Source organism: Sciurus vulgaris (assembly GCF_902686455.1).
Source record: "Sciurus vulgaris genome assembly, chromosome: 7".
NCBI classification, from domain to species: Eukaryota; Metazoa; Chordata; class Mammalia; order Rodentia; family Sciuridae; genus Sciurus; species Sciurus vulgaris.
This window is the reverse complement of record NC_136467.1, coordinates 24488576-24515823: the sequence shown is the minus strand read 5'-3', so window position 1 is coordinate 24515823 and position 27248 is coordinate 24488576. Positions and strand designations below refer to the sequence as shown.

Here is a 27248-nt window from a genome sequence, read left to right as displayed (position 1 = left end):
CCTTAAGTATTCCAAGTTTTCCAACTCTCTGGACCCACTGTTCTTGCTAATGATGATGATAATAATGGTGATAATACCCATAATGAGGATGCCTATCATAAAAAAAACAGTTGAAATTCTTACTCTTGGGATTGCAGAAAACCCAGTGGTTATCAAGGACATCTGAAAATGTTTTAAATTATTTGTTTTCCCAGTTGCTTCATATCAATTCTTGTTCTTAAATATCACCAAGTATTTTTTCTTTGATAACCCATAAACAACTAAAAATAGTTATTCACTGGTTTTCAGGTCTGTTTGTCCAAAAATATGAGAATAAACTTTTTTCTTCTCCAAGGAAATAGGGAAAACAGTTCTAAAGTTTTTGACTTACTGCAGATCTGGTTGCTATGGATTGGATATGCGGTATCCTCCAAAAGTTCCTGTGTTAGTGCAGGAGGTAAAATGATCAACTCATTTAAGGTGTAACCTAGTCAGTGGATTAATCCATTTGCTGGATAGATAATCAGAATGGAATACTGGATGGTAAGTGTAGGCATGTGGGGCCTGCTTGTAGGAGGTAGGTCACTTGGGGTCTGCCCTTGAGGATTGTATTTTGATCCTGGATCCTCTCTTTCTCTTTCTGTTTCATGACTGCCATGCTCTGACCTGTATTCTTCTGTCACAATCTTCCACCATGATGTTCTGCTTCACCTGGGCCCAGGCTAATGGAACTGACCAAACATGGACTGAAACCATGGACCTCTGAAACCAGCCATGAGCCAAAATAAACTTTTCTTGCTTTAAGTTATTCTTGTCAGGTATTTTGTTTACAGTGATGAAAAGCTAACACACTGATGGATTTATATAGCCTACAAACTGGTAGAATTACATTCAGAAAAGAAAATAATATTGGCTATAAAATATCACTGCAGTGGCAGTGAAAGTGGCACAGAAGAAATACAGGAGAATTATTTATCGAATGTAAGATCCTCAAGTCCAAAGTCTACATATCGGTCACTGTGAATCTCTAGATTTATTAATTTATACATAGTAGGCATGTATAGCTAATGAACAAATAAATATAATTGTTCTCCAATCACATAAATTACACCCTTTCACCTGGAATTACTCCCCAGTCATCTTCTGCCTTAGCACTTATGTCTCCTCAAATCTAAATCTCCTCTCTTCCTTCTTTCTGTGAGTACTCAGGCCCCAGCCGCAATGCATTAATTCTTCATTACTTCTACATTTCCATGTTTCTGTTATATCATTTTCCCTCTGCCTGAAGAACTCATTTATATTTATTTGAGTGACTGTCATCCAGAGATAAATTCTCTTGCATTTATTGTTATGAAATGTATTAATTTTTCCTGTGCTTATCAAATATACTTTTACTGGGTAGAGAATTCTAGGCCAGCAGCTGTTATTCTGCAGCACTACAAAGACATGATTCCACAATTGTTTTCCATATTTCCTGTTGAAAAGTTAGTTGTCAGTTGAAAAGTAAGTAGATAATGGTGGTAGTGGTAGTGTATTCATGTACATTTTATGAGCATTTCTAATTCCAGGAACTTACCAGAACTCTTTAAATTTTAAAGTTATGATTGAATTATCTTTCAGCAATATCAGTATAGGTCTATATTGTGCAATTTCTGTTGTCACTGTCGTGTCCCAAGATAGCTGCAAATTGTTGATCACCAATTTTGATGCTTGTAGCTCTGTCCCTGCTCTTTGATGCTATAGTTACTAAGCTCTGTATCAGTCCATCTTCTGTTACTATAATTGAATACCTGAGGCTAGATCCTTTAAAAAGAAAAGAAGTTTATGTAGCTTGCAATTCTGGAGGTTCAAGGGCATTGTGTCAGCACTGGTATTGCTCTGATGAGGAACTCATGGCAAAGGGCACTGCAATGCCCTTTGAGGGCATCTCATTATATGAGAGGATGAGATCATACCACAGGGCTGGAAGCCACAGTAAGGGGTCAGTTAGGCCTACTCTTTTTATGACATTCATCTAAAAAGAACTAAACTCAGGTTCTCACAAGAACAACATTAATCCTTTCAGAGGACAGAACCCCAATGACCTAAGGACCTCCGAGTAGGCCTCACTTTAGCATGCCCCCCATGTCAAGCCTACCCTTGTGGTAGAAATTCAACTCTCTAGGCTAAAGAAGATTCTTTGCCTCTTATTCTTCCTCATATACTGGTCATTGCTTCCTATTGCTCTGGGGCTCCCTAACCGTTGCTTCAAACCCTTCAATTTATTTCTCTTCCATTTTTCCTACCACTCCATTTTGTCCCCCTCATTCACTGCAAGATCACACATAGAAAGCAGAGAAACTTCTGCACAAGGGTGACCAGGTTCATAAACCCAAGGTTCACACTCAGTGTGCAAAGTTGGCTTTCCTATTATTTAAGATGTAGTCTATGATCTATCAATAAAACATTGCAGACTGGTTCAGAAAGAACATCTGTTTTTTCCCCTTTTTTATTATCTTTTTTTTTTATTTTTACAGACTGCATTTTGATTTATTGTACACAAATGGGGTACAATTTTTTATTTATATGGTTGTGCACAATGTAGATTCATACCATTCATGTAATCATACATGTACATAGAGTAATGATGTCTGTCTCATTCCACCATTTTTCATACCCCTCATTTCCCTCTACATAATCTAAAGTTCCTTCATTCTTCTCTCACCCCCCACCCCCACCCCCATTATGTATCATCATTCACTTATCAGGGAAAACATTCAACCTTTGGTTTTTTGGGATTAGTTTATTTCATTTAGCATGATACTCTCCAATTCCATCCATTTATCTGCAAATGCCATAATACTATTCTTCTTTATGGATGAATAATATTCCATTGTGTATACATACCACAGTTTCTTCACCCATTCATCTGTTGAAGGTCATCTAGGTTGGTTCTGCAATCTAGCTTTTGTGAATTGAGCTGCTATAAACATTGATGTGGCCGCATGAGTGTGGTATGTGAATTTTAAGTCCTTTGGGTATAAACCAAGGAGTGGGATAACTGGGTCAAAAGGTGGGTCCATTCCAAATTTTCTTTGGATTCTCCGCACTCCTTTCCAGAGTTGCTGCATCAATTTGCAACTCCACCAGCAATGTAAAAATGTGCCTTTTTCCCCACACCCATGCCAACATCTATTATTTGTGTTCTTGATAATAGCCATTCTAATTGGAGTAAGAGGAAATCTTGGAGTTGTTTTAATTGGCATCTCTCTAATTAGTAGAGATGTTGAACAATTTTTCATATGTTTATTAATCACCTGTATATCTTCTTCTGTAAAGTGTCTGTCCAGTTCCTTGGCCCATTTATTGATTGGGTTCTTTGTATTTTTGTTGTAAAGTTTTGTAAGTTCTTTATAAATTCTGGAGATCAGTGCTCTATCTGAAGTGCTTGTGGAAAAGATTTTCTCCCACTCTGTGGGCTCTCTCTTCACATTATTGATTGTATTCTTTGCTTTCCTGAATTCTGGTAATGAATTCAGCATCGCTCCACAAGTAGAATTGTTCATTAATTAAAACTTCTTATTCTCCAACATTCAGTTGAGGAAAACAAGAGTTTTCTATCCTAAAAAATCTTTAGTAATCATTAGAGTGTTATTTATATATGCAAGCTACACTCTACCCGAACACATTTGTTAAAAACAACAAACCAACATTGATGTATTATTACTCACTAATTCCCATATTTTGTTAAAATTTTCTTAAATTTTATCAAATATATTTTTTACTGTTCCAAGATCCCATCCATAATACCGCAATATATTTGGTCCCTGTGCCTGTCTCCTTAGATTCCTCCTGGTTGTGACAGTGGTTCAGGAGATTGTTTTGATGACCTTGACATATTTGAGAAGTCCTGGCCAGGTATTAGTGTTATATCTTTCAGTCGAGTTCAACTTGTTAGTTTTCTCATGATGACTCTTGAAGAGTTATTGCATATTTCATTTCTAAACTTTCTTTTTGTTGTATTTAACAGATTTCAATTCTCTGATACAATTCATTTTATAGCTTACATTCTAGATTATATTAATGAGATCTACTTTGAAGTCTATGGATGGTATTATTGCCATCTGGAGAGAGTCACCCTCTGCTCTGGAAGACACACAGATCGGAAGTAGATCACCTTAATTCTGTCAGGCACTGGGCTCCTCACCTGATGTAGGACTGCTGCCTTTATCTGAGGCCCTGTCTAGCTCTAGTGCATTCTTCCCTTGAAATCCAGATGTGTTATAAAACCTTGCTTCCTTGTCACCTCCTGAACTCCAAGATTTTCTTCCTTGTGCTGTGAGACTGGACAACTTTGCATTACCCTTCAGTGGCTTTCTGTTGATCATCCTTTTGCAATTCAATTATTTAGTCCTTCTTATTATCCTGCTTACTACAATTCAAATCTTCAGCATCCTTTTTAAGGGAAAATTGGAAGTTTCTGGATGGATTTCCTGCATTTCCGTTCTGACCAGGATATTGCCTCCCTCCTGTTCCTGGTTGCTTTGCCTTCTATAAAGTGCAGTTTTGTTTCTCTAACCTTGTAATATTACCAACACCGGAACTGGCTTCTGTCCTGTTATCAGAGGCTACAGGCCTTAGCCCTTGTCTAAAATTTGTGCCAAAAAATGGCAAAGGTCTTTTGGAGAGAGCAAGCAGCAGTTTCTCTCTTTTGGGGATCACAACCCCTACAGTCTTGCTTATTCAGCAGTTTTCTAGTATTTCAGAAAATGTGTTTTTACAATTAATCTCCTTTTCTGATGGTTATAAATAACTTTGGTCTATTACAAGATAAATCAGAAGTTCAGGACTCCAGTCTTAACTGCATTTAACTTCAATGAAACACATTTTTAAATTTTTCATTTTTACAATAAATATGAAATTGGTGAGACAACAGCAGAAAGAGACTTTTAAGTTTGAGTTTAAAACAAGAAGGAAAAACCTATAAAGTCTCATGTCCTATATTCCTGAAATACATCAAATTAAAAAAAAAAAACTGACACAGATATATTTTGAAAGAATAAGAATGAAAAAAGGCACATAAGAAAATTATTGTTATTAAATGTTTTTGCAGTACTGGAAATTGAGCCTAGGGCTTCACACATGCTAAATAAGTGCTCTACTACTGAGCCACAACCCCAGCCCTAGGGGAATTATTTTCTGCAGTAATAGAATTCAAAGCAAAATTTCATTTAGGAAAAATTAAGGATATTTTATGTGACTAAGTTTATTCTTCAATACTGATCTGGAGGTCCACAACAATGAGATAAGAAAATTAAAGCATAAATTTTAAAAGTTAGGTAGAAAGTTTATACTGCTAATATTGCATTGTGTAACTCTGTGCTAGTAGAATCAGGCATTTTCTTATAGCATTATTTGAATTAATGAGCTAATAGACGAAGGGAGGCCATTAATGATCAACATATAAAATTAACAAAATTCCCCAAATAACAGCAATAAAAATTAGGCTGTAAAAGTGGAGCAATAACCAAAACTAATAAAATCAAAAGTATATTCAATTAAGAGGAAGCCTTAATAAATATCATAAAATCACTATTCCTCAGGGGAAAACATTGCTATGAAATGTCAGTTTTCCGCAATTTGAATTATAAATTCCAAGTAATTCCTTAGAAAATCTATTACCCCCCACACAAATGTTTTACATGGGACTGCAATAGGAAAAAAAAGTATGGTCATGATATGAGAGTGTCTTAAAGAGGTGTGCAGAGAAGAAATGTGTTACTGCAGGTATCAAAATGTTATGAAAAAATAATTTAAAATCATGCGATACTTGTATAGACTTAAGAAAAATAAAATAGTGAAAAGGAATAGCATTCCATGATTTTAAATTGCGAGCCACATTGCAAGGAGAAAGTGTAAATTGTTCAATAAACACTACTGGAAGAGTTGACCATACATTTGATTATAATGATTCACCATCCATTTGGTAAAAACAATGAAGCTCCTAATATAAAAACAATGAAATACTACAAGATAATATAGAGTCTAGTTTTATTAAATACTGGTTTGAGGGAATAACCTTCCCACCCACCTGCTATGGAACGGCCGCACACTGCGGCTCTGCATTGACCAAATCATGGCTCCCCAGCTGCCTCCATCTTGGAATACTACAGCCACTTCCATAGCCCCCTCCATGTGGTACCCACCACACTGGGACACCTGACAGGGCCTGGAGGCAGCCACCCGCCACAGCGCCACATGCCACAGCGGTGTATCTCCAAACAGGCTGTCCGATGCCACCATACAGCCTACCCTTACTGCCACATTTCTGAAAGTAGTCACCTCTACCTTGCGATACCCTCTGCTGCTATGTTGGATTACCTCCGCTGCCACCATTGCCATCTTTAGTTGGGGTAGCCTCCATCTTGGGACACCAGTCAGAGCCTGGAAGCCCAACATAAAGCTATCTACAGGTTTGACATGGGCACCACCACCATCTAGGGATAAGGCTGCTTCAATCTAGAGATAACAGCCAGGACCTGGAAGGACATCGCTAAGGTCCCTGAAGGTTTGGTTACACCTGAGGTATCTCTGCTAGGTGTGCTACTAGCCATCATCAGGCTTAAAAGACAAAAGAGAGTCTTGAAAAGGGTAGGTAGGTGGGAAGAGGGTGTGAAGGCCTCTTGATTCCAGCTTGTCCAGCCCACCAGTTCAGCACCCACCAGGATCCCAGGGACAACTCAGGCAACAGATTCTGCGACACCAGCATGGTTCACAATTCCCTCCCCAGTAGGGCATCCACCAATCACACTGGTCCCACTGGTTTGGCAATCAATAGGGTCCTCCGGCTGCTCAATCCCCAGTCTACATCCCACCCAGCCAGCCACCAACCTGGTCCAGCACTTGCAGCTACATGGCTGGCTCACTGCTCCCAATGCTGGTCCTGATCTGCCCAATACAGAACAATTTTTCTTGACAGGCACATAGGTCCCTGTAGAGACTAAATTAGAGACCAGGAATTGTGGGGTCCTCAAGCAACAAAAGGGGTTAATACCAGACTCCTGCTTCACATGAGAAGACCCTAGTCATTTCCTGGGAAGCAGTCTTCCAGCAGGACTGGCAATTGCTACACTGCACCTCCAAGAATCCTACCTCCACGTCTAACCCTCCCACCCTAGTAACTTCTACCATCCTGAGGGTGGAGTTACCAGAAAACTCCAGACAACCCCATCTATTGAATGGGAAGGGAAGCAAGGAAGATATTGGACTCCAACAAATACAGTTGTTCAATTTCCTTCAAAATTTTATTTTCATTCCCTTTTTAACTCTTTTTTTCTTCTTTTTTATTTTCTGCTCTTATATCCTCAACATTTTTTAAATGAAGTACTTTTCATGCATCAGGCTACTAAGGACTGGGATGTTTGAATAGTAAGTTACAGTTTGTTGTAGATTATTATAATTTTACATTTTATTGTTTTCTTTTCTTTTTAACTCTCTCACTCTATTTTCCTCTCACTTATCTCTTTCCCTGGGCCTCTTTCTCTCTTTTCTCCTGCTAACAGCCAACTTCTTTTGATTCTTCTTTCACTCTTCCTATGATCTAAAACCTCTATATTCTCACTTCCTACCTCATAAACATCACATCCTACATCTTCCTCCCCATTCTCTCTTATCCACCATTAGAAACTGTAGACCCTATTGCAAATCTACTGTTTATGTTGTTGATAATAATCGAACACATCATTTCTGTTTATTGTGACAAAACTGTAAATGTCTTAATAGGGGCGATTTGGTTTAAGGCTGCATATTGTTTGCATTGGGTGCTGTTAATATTGATACCCCCTTTAAAGGTGAAGTATTGGAAACCTGCAGGGACATTATAAATCTATAATACTGCAATACCTCAAATTTGCACTACTACTACATGAACAATATTAAAAACCAAGGGAAGAAATCACCCCAAACAAACCAAGATGCTATAACAATAGAATGCCTTGACAACACAGTAAAGAAAATGTCAGAGGAGGAGTTCAGAATATACATAGTGAAAATGATGTGCAAAGTAAAGGATAATATAAGAGAGCAAATGCAGGTAGCAAAACATTATTTCAATAAAGAGATAAGAGATTCTGAAAAAATAAAAAGAACAAAACAGACATCCTTGAAATGAAGGAAACAATAACCCAAATTAAAAACTCAATAGAAAGCATCACCAAGATACTAGATCACTTGGAAGACAGAACCTTAGGCAATAAAGAAAAAATATATAATCTAGAAAATAAAATTGGCCACACAGAGAAGATAGTAAGAAACCATGAACAGAAACTCCAAGAATTATGGGATAACATGAAAAGACCAAATTTAAGAATTATCAGGATAGAGGAAGGCACAGAGATACAAACCAAAGAAATGCACAACCTCTTTAATGAAATAATATCAGAAAATTTCCCAAAGCTGAAGAATGAAATGTAAAATCAAATATAAGAGGCATATAGGATACAAAATGTACAAAATTACAATAGATCCACACCTAGGTACATTTTAATAAAAATGCCTAGCATACAAAATAGGGATAGAATTTTAAAGGCCACAAGAGAAAAGTATCAGATTACATATAGGAGGAAAACAAATCAGATATCAGCAAGTTCTTCAACCCAGATCCTCAAAGCTTAGAGGTCCTGGAACAATTTATACCATGCTCTGAAAGAAAATGGGTGATAACCAAGAATCTTATATCCAGCAAAACTAAACTTCAGATTTGATGATAAAATAAAAACCTTCCAAATTAAACAAAAGTTAAAAGAATTTATAATTAGAAAGCCTATATTACAGAAAATTTTCAGAAAAATATCCCATAAGGAGGAAATGAAAACCAATATTGAAAGTTGGCAGAGGGAGGAACTACTCTAAAGGAAAAATCAATCAAAGGAGAAACAAAGTCAAGTTGAAAAACAAAAATAAACTAAAATGACTAGAAATACAAATCAGATCACAATAATAACCCTGAATGTTAATGACCTAAAAGCCTTATTCAAAAGACATAGACTTGTAGATTGAATTAAAAAAAAAAAAAAAAGAAAAGAAAAGAACCCAACAATATGCTGCCTTCAGGAGACACATCTCATAGGAAAAGAATTCCACAGACTAAAGGTGAAAGGATGGGGAAACATACCACACACATGGACTCAGTATAAAAGGAGGGGCTTCCATCCTCATATCAGATAAAGTGAACTTGAAGCCAAAGTTATTCTGAAGACATAAAGAAGGACATTGCATACTGCTTAAGGAAACCATACATCAAGAAGACATGACAATCATAAATATTTATGCCCCAAGCAATGAAATATTTATGTATATTAAACAAACCCTTCTGAATTTCAGGAATTGAATAGACCACAACACAATAATTCTGGGTGTCTTTCATACAACTCTCTCACCACTGGATAGATCTTCCAAACAAAAACTAAACAAAGAAACCATAGACCTCAATAATACAATCAATAATTTAGACTTAACAGACATATAGAATATTCTATCCATCAATGAGTGAATATACTTTTTTCTCAGCAGCATATGGATCCTTCTCTAAAATAGGCACATGTTATGCCACAAAGCAACTCTTAGCAAATACAAAGAAATACCACCCTGAATTCTATCAGATAATGGAATGAAATTAGAAATCAATGCTAAAATAAAAAATAGGAGCTACTCCAAAACCTGGAGACTAAGTAATACGCTATTGAGTGATGCATGGATAGCAGAAGATATCAGCGAGGAGATAAAAAAAAATTCTTAGAGGTAAGTGAGAATGATGATACAACATATCAAAATCTCTGAGATACTATGAAAGCAGTACTAAGTGTAAAGATCATTGCATTGAGTTCATTCATTAAAAGAATTAAAAGACAACAAATAAATGACCTAATATTTCATCTCAAAGCCCTAGAAAAATAAGAACATATCAACATCAAAAGTAGAAGACAGGAGATAATTAAAATCATAGCTGAAATCAATGGAATTGAAATAAAAAAAAACAACCAGAAAAATTGACAAAACGAAAAGTTGGTTCTTTGAAAAAAATAATTGATAAGCCCTTGGAAACACTAATGAAAAGGAGAAAGAAAACTCAAATTAATAAAATTTGTGGTGAAACAGGAAATATCATGATGGACACTATTGAAATATAGAAGATAATTAGAAATTGTTTTGAAAATCTATACTCCAACAGAATCAAATACCAATTTTAAGAATACCAATTTTAAGAGATCACATGATCTACCTAAACTGAATTAGGAAGACATGCAAAACTTAAATCAATTTCAGGCAATGAAATAGAAGAGGCTATCAAAAGCCTACCAACCAAGAAAAGTCCAGGACCAGGAGGACTCTCCGTCAAATTCTACAAGACCTACAAGAAGAACTAATTCCTATATCCCTCAGAGTATTCCATGAAATAGAAAAGGAGGAAACCATTCCAAACTTATTCTATGAAGCTAGTATCACCCTGATACCAAAAGCAAAGACACATCAGAAACAAAAATTTCAGACCAATATCCCCCATGAACAGAGTTGCAAAAATTCTCAATAAAATTCTGATAGAGCACCATGATCAAGTGGGGTTCATCCCAGGGATGCAATATTGGTTCAATATCCGGAAATCCATAAATGTAATTCATCACATCAACATACTTGAAGATAAGAATTATATGATCATCTCAATAGATGCAGAAAAGGCAGTTGGCAAAATAAAGAACTGATTCATGTTAAAAACCCTAAAAAAAATAGGGCTAGTAGGAACATTCCTCAACATTGAAAATCCACATATGCTAAGCCCAAGGCCAACATCAGAGAAAAATTGAAAGCGTTCCCTCTAAAAACTGAAACAAGACAGGTATGTCCTCTTTCACCTCTTCTATTCTACATAGTCCTTGAAACTCCAGCCAGAGCAATTAGCCAGAAGACAGAAATTAAAGGGATACAAATAAGAAAAGAAGAACTCAAACTATCATTATTTGCCAGGGACATGATTCTATATTTAGAGTATCCAAAACTTCCACCAAAAAAATTCTAGAACTAATAAATGGATTTGGCAAAGTAGCAGGATATAAAATCAACCACCATGAATCTAAGTTATTTCTATACATCAGTGATGAATCCTCTGAAAGAGAAATTAGGAAAACTATCCCATTCACACTAGTCTCAAAAAAAAAAAAAAACTTAGGAATCAATCTAATAAAAGAAATGAAAGACCTCTGCAATGAAACTACAGAATACTAAAGAAAGAAATTAAAGAGGACCTTAGAAGATGGAAAGATCTCCCATGTTCTTGGATAGGCAGAACTAACATTGTGAAAATGACCATACTATCCAAAATGTTATGCAGAGTCAATGCAATTCCAATTAAAATCCCAGTGTTGTTCTTCATAGAAATAGAGAAAGCAATCATGAAATTCATCTGGAAGAATAACAGACCAGAATAACTACAGTAATCCTTAGCAAGAAGAGTGAAGCAGGAGGCATCACAATACCGGAACTTAAACTATACTATGGAGCTATAGTAACAAAAATGGCATGGTATTGGTACTAAAATAGACAGGCAGACAATAGTACAGAATAGAAGACACAGAGACAAACTCAAATAAGTACAGTTATCTCATACTAGACAATGGTGCCAAAAACATTCAGTGGAGAAAAGATAGCCTGTTCAGCAAATGGTGCTGGGAAAACTGGAAATTCATATCTAGCAAAATGAAATTAAATCCCTATCTCTTTGCATGAAACTCAACTCAAAGTAGATCAAGGACTTAGGAAATATACCAGAGACTCTGTGCCTAACAGAAGAAAAAGTAGGCCCAAATCTTCATCATGTTGGCTTAGGAACTGACTTTCTCAACAAGACTCCTGAAGTACAAGAAATGAAATCTAGAATCTATAAATGGAATGGATTCAAACTAAAAAGCTTCTTCTCAGCAAAGGAAGTAATCAACAATGTAAAGAGAGATCCTACAGAATGGGAGAAAATCTTTTCCACGTGCACCTCAGATAGAGTAATCTCCAGGATATATAAAGAACTCATAAAACTTAACACCAATAAATAAATTAATAAATAAGTAACCCAATCAATAAATGGGCTAATGAACTGAACAGACACTTCACAGAAGAGGATGTAGAATCAATCAACAAATTTATGAAAAATTGTTCAACATTTCTAGTAATTACAGAAATGCAAATCAAAACTACTCTTAAGATTTCATCTCACTCAGTGAGAATGGCAATTATAAAGAATACAAGCACAATAAGGATTGGCATACATTGCTGGTGGGGATGCCAATTGATGTAACCACTCTGGAAAACAGTATGAAGATTCCTTTGAAAACTTAGAATGTTACCACCATTTGACCCAGCTATCCCACTCTTCAGACTATAACCAAAGGACTTAAAATCAGCATATTATAGTGACACAGCCACATCAATGTTTATAGCAGGTCAATTCACAATAGTTAAACTCTGGAACCAAAATAGATGCCCTTCAATAGATAAATGCATAAAGAAACTGTGGTATATATACACAATGAACTATTACTCATTAGTCAGCCTTAAAGAAGAATAAAATAATGGCATTTGCAGGTAATTGGATGGAGTTGGAGAATATCATGCTAAGTGAAATAATCCAATCCCAAAAAGTCAAAGGCAAAATGTTTTCTCTGATATGTATATGCTGATTCATAATGGGGTCGCATGGGAAGAATGGATGAACTTTGGATTGGGCAGAGGGCCATGAGGGGAGGGGATGGGGCATGCGTGTGGGAAAGATGGTGGAATGAGATGGACGTTATTATCCTATGTACATGTATTATTGCCCGAATGGTATAACTTTTCATCATGTACAACCAGAGAAATGAAAACTTGTGCTCCATTTGTGTACAATGAATCAAAATGCATTCTGCTGTCATGTATAAATACTTGGAATAAATTTTAAAAATACTGGTTTGAGGAAGTCTATAAAAGAAGAAAGATATAACTATAAAGAAAAAATTGTATATGCTTTAAGCCTATAGTTAAACAGAAAGCAAATGTTAATTAAAATTGGGGAGAAATTACATGTATTAAAAATAAAAATTATTAAAGAAAAGAAATGTCCACTTAGTTGCATGATGAATGTTATGGTTTGGATGTAAAGTGTCTGCCAAAAAGCTCATGTGTGAGACAATGCATGTTTTAGAGGTAAAATGATTGGGTTATAAGAGCTTAACCCAATCAGTAAAGGAATCCCCTGATGGGATTAACTGAGTGGTAACTCAAGATGTGTAAGGTGTAGCTGAAGGAGGTGGATCCCTGGCACATGCCTTTTGGGTATATATTTGGTAAGTGGAGATAATCATCTCTAAGACCTAATCATCATGTGAGCTGCTTCCCTCTGCCTCACTCTTCAACCGTGATATTCTGCCTTACCTGGATCCCCAAGAAATGGAGCTGGCCTTCTATGGACTGAGACCTCTGAAACTGTGAGCCCCTAAATAAACTTCTCCTCTACAATTGTTCTGGTCAGGTCTTTTGGTCATAGCAGTGAAAAAGCTGACTACAACAATGTATAAACAGACAATTCATAGTAAATGATTATCATATGGTGATTAAAAGTGTGTCTGGTTCATATTTTGCTGGCATGTGTTTTGACTATTTCCCCTCATTTAAATGAAAATTTCTAATTGGGGCAAGGATCTGGCTCAAATTGCTTATTGCTATGTTCCTCAGTCTTAGAAAGATGTTATTTTAAATAAAGTAGATTTTCAATTAAAAATATATTTAATGCACATATGGATGATGCAGAAAATGAAAATAAAATAATGACAAATTTTCCTAATTCTAGAAGATAAGTAATAGATCTTGTTCTAAAAAAGGTGGGAATTAATGGATTCTCATACAGATTTGGTTGTACTATGAATTTACAGTACCATCTAAAGGGCAATTGGGCAATGTCAATCACATTCAAGCTTTTTGTTCCATCATACCCAGACTATCAGAGAAATCAATTCTATGATAGTCTCTTTTTTTGTAAGCAAAGGAATAGGTCTATTTTTAATAATAATAAAATGAAAACATGGTCAATAACAGAGAAATATTTTAATAAATTATGGTCCATCGGAGTCACAACAGTCTATGTGGCTTTTAAAATTAACATGGTAAATATAAAGACATGGAAAGATCACTGAAATGTGTGATTGAGATGAAAAACCAAGAGTATAAAAAGCATCATATAGTATAACCCTGCACATGTAAGCACAAGTCCCCTTATTGAATATGTTTTCCACAACTCAACATCATTTCCTCTTTTGTTCTTATTCATTTATCTGTGTATTAATGATTACAAGCACCTAAGCACCTCTACATTTGTCTAATAAAACACATTATAATACATAGGGGAAAATTTGGAATTATAAGTGTTAATGACCTATATTTAAAGGGGAAGAAACATATAGGGTAGATAAGATGGAAGTTTTTGCCTTTAATTCCATACACATGCTATTTTTTTTTTTTTTTAGGAATGACAGATCTATGAAATAGTCCTTATTAAAATGAAAAAGTCACAGATGTTTTTCTTTTTAATTCTTAGATTATCAAGAATGTTAACCATTTTTCAAGTCTATTAGCAAATGATATTTTCTTGTCACTTACTTCTTAAGATTTTTTCTATTTTTTTCTCATAAAGTACTTCTAAAAATATTTTTTGTTTAATTATTTATTATCATAAATGTGAGTGTTTCCTTTAGAAGAATAACGGATGTTATTTAAACATGCTTGCTAGACAAAGTTGTACTTGCTCATTTTTAAATAATGTGATTTTTTTGGACGGTGCTGGGGATCAAACCCAGGGTTCCACATATACTAAGAAAATGTTCTGCAACAGAACTGTAACCTCAGAATCTATTTCTTTAAAATAATAATAATAATTTTTATATCATCATTTGGGAATTTATTTCTACTTTCCAGTAGTTTGTTCTGTTGTTAAATAATTAGGAGCATAAAACAAGTTCACAGTTTTTCCTATCTCAGTTTTCTGATAGTAATAGTTATATAAAAATATTGTGAGAATCAGCTAAAATGACATATGGAGAGTGGCCAGGCTGGTACATAAGATTACAATTAGTCATTATACTACTGAAAATTTATTTTCACATTCAATTCTCCTTGACAATCAGTAACCAAAATTCGTTGTTATACTTAATTTTTCTTAATGTTTATGGATTTCTTAACATAGTTCATTGCATAAAATTATTTCATATATAAATCTGTCTGATAAAAAGATAAATGTCTTGAGACAAGATACTTTAATTCACTCATTATTTTATCCCCTGAAGCAGTTAACACAGACCCTTCCATGAAGTATGCACTTAATATATATTTGCTGAATTTAATTAAAGCCTAAATCAATTTGAAAACATAGATCAGAACTGTTGTAAAAAAATAAGTTATGCCAATAAACTGATTTATAATTCTCTTAGTTGATTTAAGATTGTAATTTCTACAAGTTTTTATAGTTACCCTTCTTTATGCTCCTTTTAAACACTGTGTTTACTCTGAAGTTACAAATTTCACCAAAAGTAGCTTACAAAAAGAAAATTTTCGAATTTTAAGAATAATAGGATGTTTCAATCAGCCTTTTCACTGCTGTGACCAAAAAGATGTGAAAATAACAACACAGAGGAGACAAAGTTTATTCTGTGGCTCATTTTTTCAGAGGTCTCAGTCATCTGATAGATGCCTGGCTCCATTCCTCTGGGCTGGAGAGGAGGTAGAACATCATGGCAGAAGTATATGGTGAAGGAAAGCAGCTCAGGAAAAGGACAATCAGGAAGTAGAGAGAGCTTCACTCCACAAGGACAAAATTTAAACCCCAAAGGCATGCCCCAAGGGCCTCACCTGCCCTCCAGCTAAGCCTACTTGCCCACAGTTATCACTCATTAATCTTTATTAGAGGATCAAAACACTGGTTAGTTTAAGGCTCTCATAATCCAGTCATTTCACCTCTAACTTTTTTGCATTGTTTCTCACAATGAGTTTTTAGATGACAACTCACATCTAAATCACAACGCAGGATCTTCTAATAAACAAAAAAATAAAAATCAACTGGATTTCAACTTGATAATCTTTTCTGAGAAGTTCCTTTTTAGTGTGAGTCAAATTATAATATTTATTAGAAAATCATATTTTTCCACTTAAAAAATTTGTACATTCTCTAAAATAGCATCAGTGTACTTGCTCACAGAGTATAGACATTTATCTTTGAATAAGATAACTATATTTGTTTAGGTAATTTATATTATTTGGAAAGGCAATGCTAAATATGTGGGTACAGGCTAATGTCATTGAATGAAGGTAAAAGAAATTAAAAGAGAGAAATTCTAGATAGAATAATAGTGGATTAGCAAGATTTTTAAAATTTGCCAAATAAAATATACACTATAATAAACATTATGAGATCTTATACTTTTATCTTAATGCAACTTGAAACCACTTTCTGTTTTTCACATGTAAGAAAAATAAAGTTCATATTTTGACATCCTTGCATTGGGAAAATTGTAAGTTCCTTGTGTTTATGGCAATCATAAGAGAAGACAATTGCTATAAATTTTACACATAAAAGAAATTACTGAATGGATTGAGATCTCAAAAGTGATACGCAGAAACTTCTAAAGAAACATCAAGTTCTCATTAATTATCAAAAAGTATTGAACTAATTGCTGGGCATGGTGGTGCATGCTGTAATCCTAGCATCTTGGGAGGCTGAAGCAAGAGGTTTGTGAGTTCAAAGCCAGCCTCAGCAAAAGCAAGACACTAAGCAACTCAGTGAGACTGCCTCTAAATAACATACAAAATAGGGCTGGGGAAGTCTTTCAGTGATTGTGAGCCCCTGAGTTCAATTCCCAGAACCAAAAAAAAAAAAAAAAAAAAAAAAAAAAAAATAGTATTGAACTATTTAAGTTTACTTAAACACTAGATAATTAGATAATTGTCACAAAGGCAAGGCAGATTTGATAGACAGATAGATGGATGGTATATTAATCAACTTTACATTGCTGTGACCAAACTACTTGATATAAACAATTTCAAGAAGGAAAGGTTTCTTTTGGCTCACAGTTTTAGAGGTTGAAGACCATGGTCAGCTGGTTCCATTGCTTTCACCCTGAGGTGAGGCAGAACATCATGGGAGAAGAACACATTGGAGGAAAGCTGCTCAGCGCATGGCAACCAGGAAGTAGAGAAAGAGAGAGAGCTAGAAAGCCTAGAGACAAGGGCCTCTGGGAAGATAAACCCTTCCAGGGAACACCTGCAGTGACCTCCACCTCCAACTAGGCCCCTTCCCAGTAGTCTGTTTGTCTATCCATGTGTACTAATCCACTGATGAGGACAGAGCCTTGGTAATCCAATCACTTTATCTGAACACATGAGATTTGGGGGAAATTCCAGATCCAAACCATAACAGATAGATAGATGGATCTATGGCTAGATAAAGATACAGATTGGCAGACATATATGTATACATACATGTATATGCAAAGGTTTTTCGACGAGAACATGTTTCTTTTCCCTGTCATTGATAAATTTTAATTCTTCAGAAGAACCTGAAGACTTGGAAATATTTGAGCTTCTGTAGGATTCACAGCACTTTATTATTCTTTATAACAAAAAAAATGCTATCATTTATCTAATTGATGATTAACTTTCTGGCAGGAAAGCAAATTGATAGAAATATGAGATTCTAATTAATAGTGTTAAACCTGATTTAATGTAGTGACAAAAGCGAGGAAAAATTTAACTGAATTTAAGATTCAATGTCTTCTGTTTTTCAATTTGTACATGCAGCTTTGGCTGATTGTTGTAACTGTTTGATATTCTCCCAACTTCATTTGATGCTGTTTATGTTTATCTGTTTCCACCTTTATCTGTTTCTTCTTCCATATGATTGATCTTCAGTACTGTAAAGGTTCCACCTTATTCTCCCTAAAATGTACCCTACAATTAGTTATCTCTGATGAGTGAACCTAATTCTATTCTGCCAAGACTGTCAGTTATAAATGATGGGCTAGCATGGATATTGTCTCAAGAGGAAAAAAACAAAACAAAACAAAAAGAAAGAAAAAAAATAATCCGATGAGTTTTGAATTGATTCCATTAGCAACGTTCATGATTGCTTATATAAGGAGGAAAAAGACTGTTATAAAAGAGCCTATTAAAATGCCAGGAAATTTCTCAGCAGTTTAAATACTCTTAAATTTTTAAATGCTATACTAGCTAGCAGAGCTGTAGTAGATTGAATTAAGCTTCATTATTGATTCCCCAAGACTTTGTTGGTGTGTTGCCCATTTAAACACATTATCAGATACTTAAAAAGTAATTTATTATGCTTTGAAGAACATTTACTTCATTTAAAACAGCTAATAACATCATTCAAATGAGAGAAGGTGTCAGGACTCAATAAATGAAAATTCTGGATGCAGACATAATGTCCATTAGAACAGAAGCCAAACAGATTTTTATAACATTCTGAATAAAATATTTCAAATATAAGTCTTTTAATAATTGAACTGCAATATAAACTATAATTATGAAGAGTCAATTAAATAATTATGGCTAACAACATCCATGACATTATGGAGATATACTGGGAAATAAACTTGGAACTGGGAGGTTTTGACTCATTTGTAACTCAAAAATGGCTATGTGAATGGACATTTTATTTATTATAATTTTCATACTTGAATAGTAATATTGCATGCAACTTTCCAGCTTCCTCTAAAAATGTATCACTAGCAATCTTTTCTTTTCAATAGTTTATAGAATGCAGTGTCTGGACAGAATTTTAATGTAGGTTTATAAAGAGAGGAAATATTTATTTAAGTTGATATGCATCATAATGCCTTACTTATTCTAATATGAGTACTACTATTAGGTTTTGGTTAAAACTTCCTCCTTTCTACTCCTGTTCCAGATAGCTTAAATTTTATTATGCAAAAATCAGGGCTGGAATAAAATTTAGAAAGCCTTATTCTATACTCATATATCATGGGCCAAGTATTCTGAGTTAATCATTAACATGCCTGACTCATTCAATCAAACTTGTTGCCTTCTAGCTTTGTCAAAAATTTTGATATTTAATGAGAAAAGTGCATTCTAAATGTTAAGCATTACATTAATATTCTGCCACTTATTTCTTGATCCAGGTGTTTTAAAAATATAAGCCAACCATAACTCAGTTATGATAAATATTTTGTCTGGGACCAAAGCCAACTACTTCAGATTTCATTTCTCTTTATTATCAATAGAGCAGAACACAAATACAAACTTACTTATGTTAATATTCAAAAATACAAAACAATTTTTTGAAATTTCTTTGATAGACTAATGAAACTTTTCTATTTGTGTTCAAGTGGCATGCAAAGTAATTTTCCAATTAGTTTAACATTTTATTTTTAAGGTTATTGGAACAAAGATAGGTATAATGGCCTTATATGGTAATTATTTTACACTATTCTTATTTAAATTGTATAAATATTTTAAATATCATGAATATATTATGTAATAATTGACACAGAGAGCCATTTATGCAAATGTTTTTTTGAGAGACAAAGTTGATTCTTCTGAAATAGTACTTCCCAAGTATATGATATGTGCTCTTAAGTTTTTTTCTTTGGTTCTATTTTGTTGATATTTCTACTTTCTTATTCTTTTGGGGCTTTGGAAGGGGATTTGAACTCAGGGGCACTCAACCCCTCAGCCACATCCTGAGCCCTATTTTATATTTTATTTAGAGACAGAGTCTGACTGAGTTTCTTAGCACCTAGTTTTTGCTGAGGCTGGCTTTGAACTCAGGATACTCCTGCCTCAGCCTCTGGAGCTGCTGGGATCACAGACATGCACCACCACACCTGGCTACTTTCTTATTCTTAATAAACTTTTTTTGTTTTGGAGTAGTTTCATATTTACAGAAGAGTTGCAAAGACTGTAGAGAGGGTTTCTTTATCCTTTTCAGTTGCCCTCCAGTTAACATCTTATACAACCATGATATATTTGTCAAACTAAGCACCAACACTGGTAAATTATTCTGAACTAAAGCCCTCGCTCTGCATCAGAAACCAGTTCAAAAATATCATAATCATATGCCCTTAGCTTTGTCTAATTTGTGTTTCAAAGGCTTTCCTTGTTCTTAATCTTTCTTTTAATTCCCTTTTGATTGGTACATTATAATTATACACAATAGTGGGATTTATTTTGCCATATTTATACATGCACGTAACATATTTCCACTGGATATAGAACCTTATGGTAACGTTATTTTTTCTTTTTCTTCCTGTCCTTTTAAGATATCAGTCTGCTATCTTCTGGCTTGCATACTACTTGATGAGGAATCAGCTATCTTGACCTTTTCTCTGTGTTTTTGTCCCTATTTTTGGTTTAAAGCACTGTATGACATGCCCAGTTGTGATGCTGTGTATAGGCTTTTTAGTATAATCTGAATCTCTTGAATTTGTGGCTTGTCATCTTTCATTAATGTTGGAAAATTATTTCTTCAAATATTTTTACCCCCACTTTTTTTACTTCTGGGATTTAAATTACCCATATAATGGACCATTTGATATTATTCAATCACTATCAATGCTTTTTATTTGATATTGTTGTTGGTGGTTTTTATTATTATTTATTTTGTATGTCAGTTGGAAAATGTCTATTTCCTATTCACAGTGATGCTTTTCTCTTCCTTATCAAATCTACTCTGTCAAAAGAATTCTTCATCTATGATGTTCTTTTATTTCTATTATTTACATTTGAATTTATATGCATATGATTTTATTCTATTTCTCTGAAAAAATCCCTGTTTTTCCATGCTTTTCATCTTTTCACTAATACTTTTCGCATGTTTACTACAGTGATTTCATAGTCACCATCAGATGTTTTCAACTTTTAGGTAACAGCTGTGCCCAGTTCTGTTAACTGCTTTATCACTTATTAATGGATGTTTTTCCCATTTGTTTTTTGAAATTTTGATTAAGTTGTGAACACTGTGTTTAAAAAGAAGTTAAGACTGACTTAAATAGGATTAGCATCCCCGACTGGCATGGGATGGAGTCTATCTGGTAAGGAGTCACCCTAGTCTGGATGCTGATGTTGCTGTAATTACCTTCAGTAATACCCACTTCACATCTACCTAGTTGTGTCCAGCTGGTACTCTGTAGTAAGTACGGAAGATAATGCACTGAAGATTTTTTTCTCAGTATTTTTTTCACACCCCACCAGACTGATCTTCTTACCAGAGATCCTTGTAATGAGGACAGACAAATTAGGTTCCTAGGACTGCTATAACAAAATACCACAAACTGGATGTCTTAAAACAACAGACATGCATTGTCCCAAAATTCTGGAGATGAGAAATCTGAAATCAAAGCATAAGTAGGGTTCCAATCTCTCTGAAGTCTGTAGAAGAGAATCTATTTCATGCTTTTCCTCTTTAGTTTCTGGTGTTGTCAGTGATTCTTAGCATTCCTTGGCTGGTAGTTTCATCATTCCAATCTCTGACCATCCACAAAGGGTGATCTTCTTGTGTGTCTGTATTTCTTCTCCACTTTTTATAAGAACTCTTTTGATAAGACCCTATATCCAAAAATCTCACATTCACAGTTATTGGAGGGAAACAGGTAAAGCTTCAACATATCTTTTGGGGGCTCACAATTCAACCTATATCCAGGATTTCTAAGCTCTTCCTCTCGAACCCGTTTTGTGTATAGATTGTATATCTGATTTAGGGAGTGGATCTTTGTCAGCTTTACTGTGTATCCTTTGTAGTGTTTGAATTTTCTCTTGTACTCTTGGGGGCTTTTGAGCATGAGGTAATTTTCTGTGCTACCTCAGTCATAGCAGACATTTGCTTGAACTCTTTGCAACATTCTAGACATTAGCAGGTTTTCTTTTTCCTTTGTCGTAGGCTAAAACCTTTTCTTAAACCCTTTCGTCAATCTCAGTGCCTGGACCTTGGAACAGAATGTATTTCTATTCTCATTCAGCAGCTGGCAGTTTTTAATCAAATAAAAAGGCTGTGGAAGGAGAGCCGGGATTCTTGCATCTGTGCCTTCCAGGGTCTCTCCTGTTCTCGTTCTTTCTCATGAGCATGGTGGAGCCCTGTGGAAAACAGGTCGTGGATGAATATGTACTGTTGTATCTGGGGCTCACGGGGGATGGCCTCCCAGTAGCCCACATAAGCCCACATTCGGCTTTTAGGTATTTGTTCAAATTATGCCTGTGTCCTTTCCCCCTTCTCTTGGTGGTAGTCTTCCCCTGGCACTCTGTTCTGTGAAACAGTTCATGTGGGCTCTTTGGGGAATTTACGCCACCTGGTTGTCTTGTGGCCCGGGTTCTCTGACTGAATCAAGAAAAGCTAGGGTTCTGTGGTCTGTGTAGCCTTTTCTCACTGTTAAACTATGAATGCCATTACCTGTGACTTTGTATACCTAAGTGGAAGAAGAAGGTTATTTCCCCTCAATTTAACGTCGGGTTTGCTCGTATGTCTCTCTAAATTTCACTTATTATTTCTGTATCCAATTTTCTGTTTCCTAAAGTTTATCATCTGGAAGGGGGATTTATTTAAACACTATTACTAGTAAACTATTTTTTTTCTATTGCAATATCTGGTGTGAGTATAAATGTTTCTTACTGAGCAATTTGTTTCTAGATAAACATAAACTTAGCTCTTTCATTTGTCATTGATATTCAAAATTTTATTAAGAGGTACCTATATTTGAAATATTTTTAATTATTTTGTTTGAGAACAACTATGATACCTGTCTCTAAGGACTCATAATAGGCATTAACTTGGTAGATTTTCAGCCTTAATATCTTGAATATTGCCTATCTTCCATTGTCTTGTTAATAATTCTGAAACCTCTGGTGGGCATATATTGATATATTATACATTTTAATTCTATTCATTTTTTAACTTTTATTAATTTTAATTTTTATGTCTTTGTATCCATCACTTTTATTTCTAGAATAAATTTATTTACTTGATGGTTTTAAAATTATTTTGTTAAAAAAATTTGTTTTGAAGCATTTTTAATGTCCATGTTCCTTTTCAATTTATGTATTTATTATTCTATCTGCTGTTTTATTAAGTGAAATTCTTTCATGTCTGGTTCTAATGTTTATGACCACCACTGAGCCTGGTGGTGATAGATCATTTCTTTATGTGTTTTTTAATTTTAAAACGTGATTTCATATTTCTTAGGGCTTTAACCATGGGAATCCTGTGTGGATGAGAATGAGAGAGTGTCCTTCCAGATTTATGTTAGGTTATTACCAGGCACCCCAGGGCATAACTAACTAAAGATTAGTTTGGTATTATATTTTTTCTTCTGAGATCCTGGACCAGGTTGATAACATAATTTGAAAAACAAGGTTAGAGTTCTTGTATTTATTTTTTCTCTATATTTCATGGTACATGGTATTTTAAAAATAGGAATAATATAGTTATTTTCCTTAGAAAAAGAAAATCATAGACATTATTCATGCAATAAAACTGTGTAGGAGAAATAGCTACACTCAAACCATTGTATTATAAATATTATAAATTAATAATATTATAGTAGTTGCCTTAGAGCCATTTACCTTTTAGGGTTAAGAAATAATAAGAAAAGTATCTAATAATTGTAGTCTGGCCCAATCTAAGGCCAAGTATAAAATGACACTGCAATGAGGGATCTTGAGAAAGAAGAGGGATTTTCTTTTCTCTATTTAACTTTCATATTTTTTTTTTCTATTTCCCCAGACCTGAGAATTCTTACATGCCTAATGTGTTTTTTTATATCACATTTTCTCACTCAATAGCCTTTGGTCTTTTCTTCTAACAGGATTTCATTAGATGCTGGTATTCATGTGCAATGCAAGTAAACATAAAATTTCAGAGCAAATGCATTGCAAGGAATAAGAAGAACTAAAAATAGATGGAATGCATTAATTATCATCCAAATAGTGTGACCTCTGACTTTGGATACATTGTTCTTTCTTTAACAGCCCCTCACATAGTGTGAAACTCTTCTAAATAACACTGTTTGTATTTTATACTTGTTGGCACGCAAAATCAGTGTACACAATATAGTAGTTGCTGAAATAAAAATTAATTTTGGACTCATTCTGTTGTTTAATCTGGTAACTTTTGAGAAATTGAAATAAGAAGCAAATATTAGCTGACACTGAATGGACCATCAGATAAGTGTTTCATAAGTACATTAAATAACCCTAATAGAGATATATTTAAAAACTAATGGGATCCCAGCTGGTGAATCTGTATTTGTCCTATTGTGTTGCAGAGAGTCTAGGAGCTTATCAAGACCTCAGTGCCTAAGGAATGTTTCTAATCTGATGGTCCAAGTCAGTAATTTCCAAATGGAGATTTCATGAAAATGTGGTAGATCAAGTTCCCTCCAATATGTTTACTTGTCTTTATTATAATGGAAGAGATTTCTTTGGAACTGGTACATATAATTATAGGGTCCAAAAAGTCCCATAGTCTTTTCATGTTGCAGAACCAGGGAAGCCAGTGGTGTAATTCAGTCCAGGTCTTTTATCCTAAGAGCTGGGGAAGTACATAGTAGGAATTCCATTCCAAACTCAAAGCCTGACAATCACCACTGAAGTTGAGGGTGGGGACAATGACATAAGTCCTGGTCCAAGTTTGAAAGCCCAAGAATCAAGAAAAACAATGTCTGAGGGCAGGAGGCAATAAATTCTCCTGCTCAAAACATGAGCAGATTTATCCTTTCTCTGCCTTTTTGTTCCATCAACAGATTGTATGTTGCCCAACCACATTGGTAAGGACAATCTTCTTTACTTAGTCTGCACATTCAAATGATAGTCTCTTCTAGAAATATTTTGAAAGACACATCCCAAAACAATGTTTAACCAGCTATACAAGAATCCCTTTGCTCAATGAAGTTGACATGTAAAATTAACCATTACTATATATTATATCAGGACATAAATCGGTTAAGAAAATGAGATACTATGTGAAAAAATAAGTAAACATATTAGTTGACAATATAATAAAAATGCTAAATATATGCCATATAATATAAACCTTTTGGAAAAATATTGAATACTTTGAATTATTACAAATGTGAACTGACAGATTAAGTGTCTCATGAATGAGCTTTAACATTAAGGCATCAACCTTACTTTGGTTTTAACCCATTGGGCATTATTTGCAACCCTCCACCCTTCTAGTCACATGAATTAAAACTTTGTCAGAGGCTGGGTATAATTACTCATCCTTGATGAACAATGGATAAAATGCAAAAAATGAGGATTAAGAAGAGCAGCATTAAGTTGGATTAAAGAAAAAAATTAAAAATCTGTAGTGATTATCAAGCTTTATCTTTTTGCTTGCTGTTATAATTCTATATCCTCTCCATTTGAGGTGCTAATCTAGCAATCTAGCGGACAAATGAAAGTACATGAATGTTGAAATGAGTATGTGAAATATTCAAGACATTAGGACAAAAGCTTCAATATTGCTTTTGATATAATTTAATACTTCTAAGGTTTCACTAGAAATTGTTAATAGGGTGCTTCATTATTAGTGAGGTGATTAGAGGATATCAAATGCAGATGGACTCCTGATAATGGCTACAGCTAAATGTGTACTGATATGCAAATGGATCTCCTGATCACATGGGTTTACATGGGATCTTTAAGCTATCTTTTGATAGCAATAAAAATGAAATATGCTTTATATGTAGAAAATTACTCCATACATTCAGTTATTTGAAAGAAAGACATGAGTGTTAGACCTTCCTTAAAAGAGTATCAAAGGAACAAATTAAAAAAATTTATTGGGGGGGCTGTATCTAATCATTAAAAATTAAAGAAACATGTTTGCTTTTAATAATTTAAAATATTCTTATTATCTTTGAACATGTACTTGACAAAGTCACATAAAGCTGAAAAAAAAAAAAAAGACTCAATCACTGAGAGCTCTAGCCAATGTTTAGATTACCATCTTCTCTATTTTCTTTATCTAGAATTAAAGAACTCTTCTTACACAGTAACATTTAAAGTGAATAACTATAACTATGGTTCAACCTAAAATATACCATCAGTGTCTGAAGCAGCAGTAAAGATCCAGCAGAGTGAATTTTGCCCATAGCCAAGTAAAGATAGAACAGGATTGCTTTTGTCCCAAATATAAACTCAGCAGTTTTCCCTGTCAGCAGTTGCTATTCAGATGCATATATGGTCTGCCACTTAAAATTCAAAGCTATTTTTCTTGCTATCCTTAATCATTTTGATGCAATAACATTGGAATATCAACAGTGTTACACCAGAAATTAATGTTGTAACCTATGTATTTTGTGAGGCTTAAATTATCCCTGAAACTGACCTATGACTTTAGAAATTAGAATAGTGCTTACCTTGGGTGAATGGGCATGGGAGGGGTCCAAGGTTTTCTGTGTTCTGCTACCAATCTGTTCTGTGTTCTGAGGCCAGATACACAGCTGTATTCAGGAACAGAACATTCATGAGTCCATGTGATTATCTTCAGAGCACTTTTATTTATATATATTTTATTTTGTTAACAAATTGATCAAAAAATAGCCATACTCCTTTGCAGTTAATATTTTAAAACTAAAGTTTAATTCATAAAAATGTACATTTCTTCTAGGATGTTTTAATAATAATAAAAAGCAATAAGCCTGATGAAAGATAAAATGATATGGACAATATAATATTAAATGTCAGTTGAACTTCTGCATTATCTTCTTTTTAATTTTTAAAAAGGCTAATGCTGGCATGAAAATAACCAGTGCTTGAAAATTACTTCATAATTTATGACTTTGTGCAACATTGCTGTCTGATAAATCTTTCCTAAAATAGATGCAAATATTTGCAACTATTTTAAGGAAGATTTATTAGTCAATAATGTTATTTATTATATATTCATATATTATTATAAATAATTAAATATATTGTTGGGAATCAGAAAAAAATACTCCAAAATATCACACTTGACATGGTAAGTACTTTGGACTAAAAATGCAGCCTCATGTTCTTTCTGACCTTCTTCACCTGGCTCTGGATCTGGATCTCACCTGAAGTCCAGGGAGGAGCTTTCTGTGAATACCTCATCAGATCAAGTGGAGTTCCTGCAAAATGAATGGAGTTGTCTGGGCACCTTCCTTCTTATCACATCATACAAGATGAAAACTAGACTTGATACCACCCCATGAGCCCTGATGTTCCTTTGCCCA

At 34.4% G+C, this 27248-nt stretch overlaps 1 long non-coding RNA gene across 2 annotated transcripts; it reads right to left on the bottom strand.

Moving 5' to 3' along the window:
- On the bottom strand, positions 1–27146 carry LOC306666287. Of its 2 annotated transcripts, none has more exons than XR_013765264.1 (3): positions 27090–27146; positions 26412–26495; positions 1–92 (listed from the first exon to the last, which is right to left on the bottom strand). It is a non-coding gene; the product is annotated as an uncharacterized lncRNA (long non-coding RNA). The 2 variants fall into 2 exon arrangements; XR_013765265.1 differs by lacking the exon at positions 1–92 and adding an exon at positions 18984–22128.
- Positions 27147–27248: the final 102 nt, after the last annotated feature.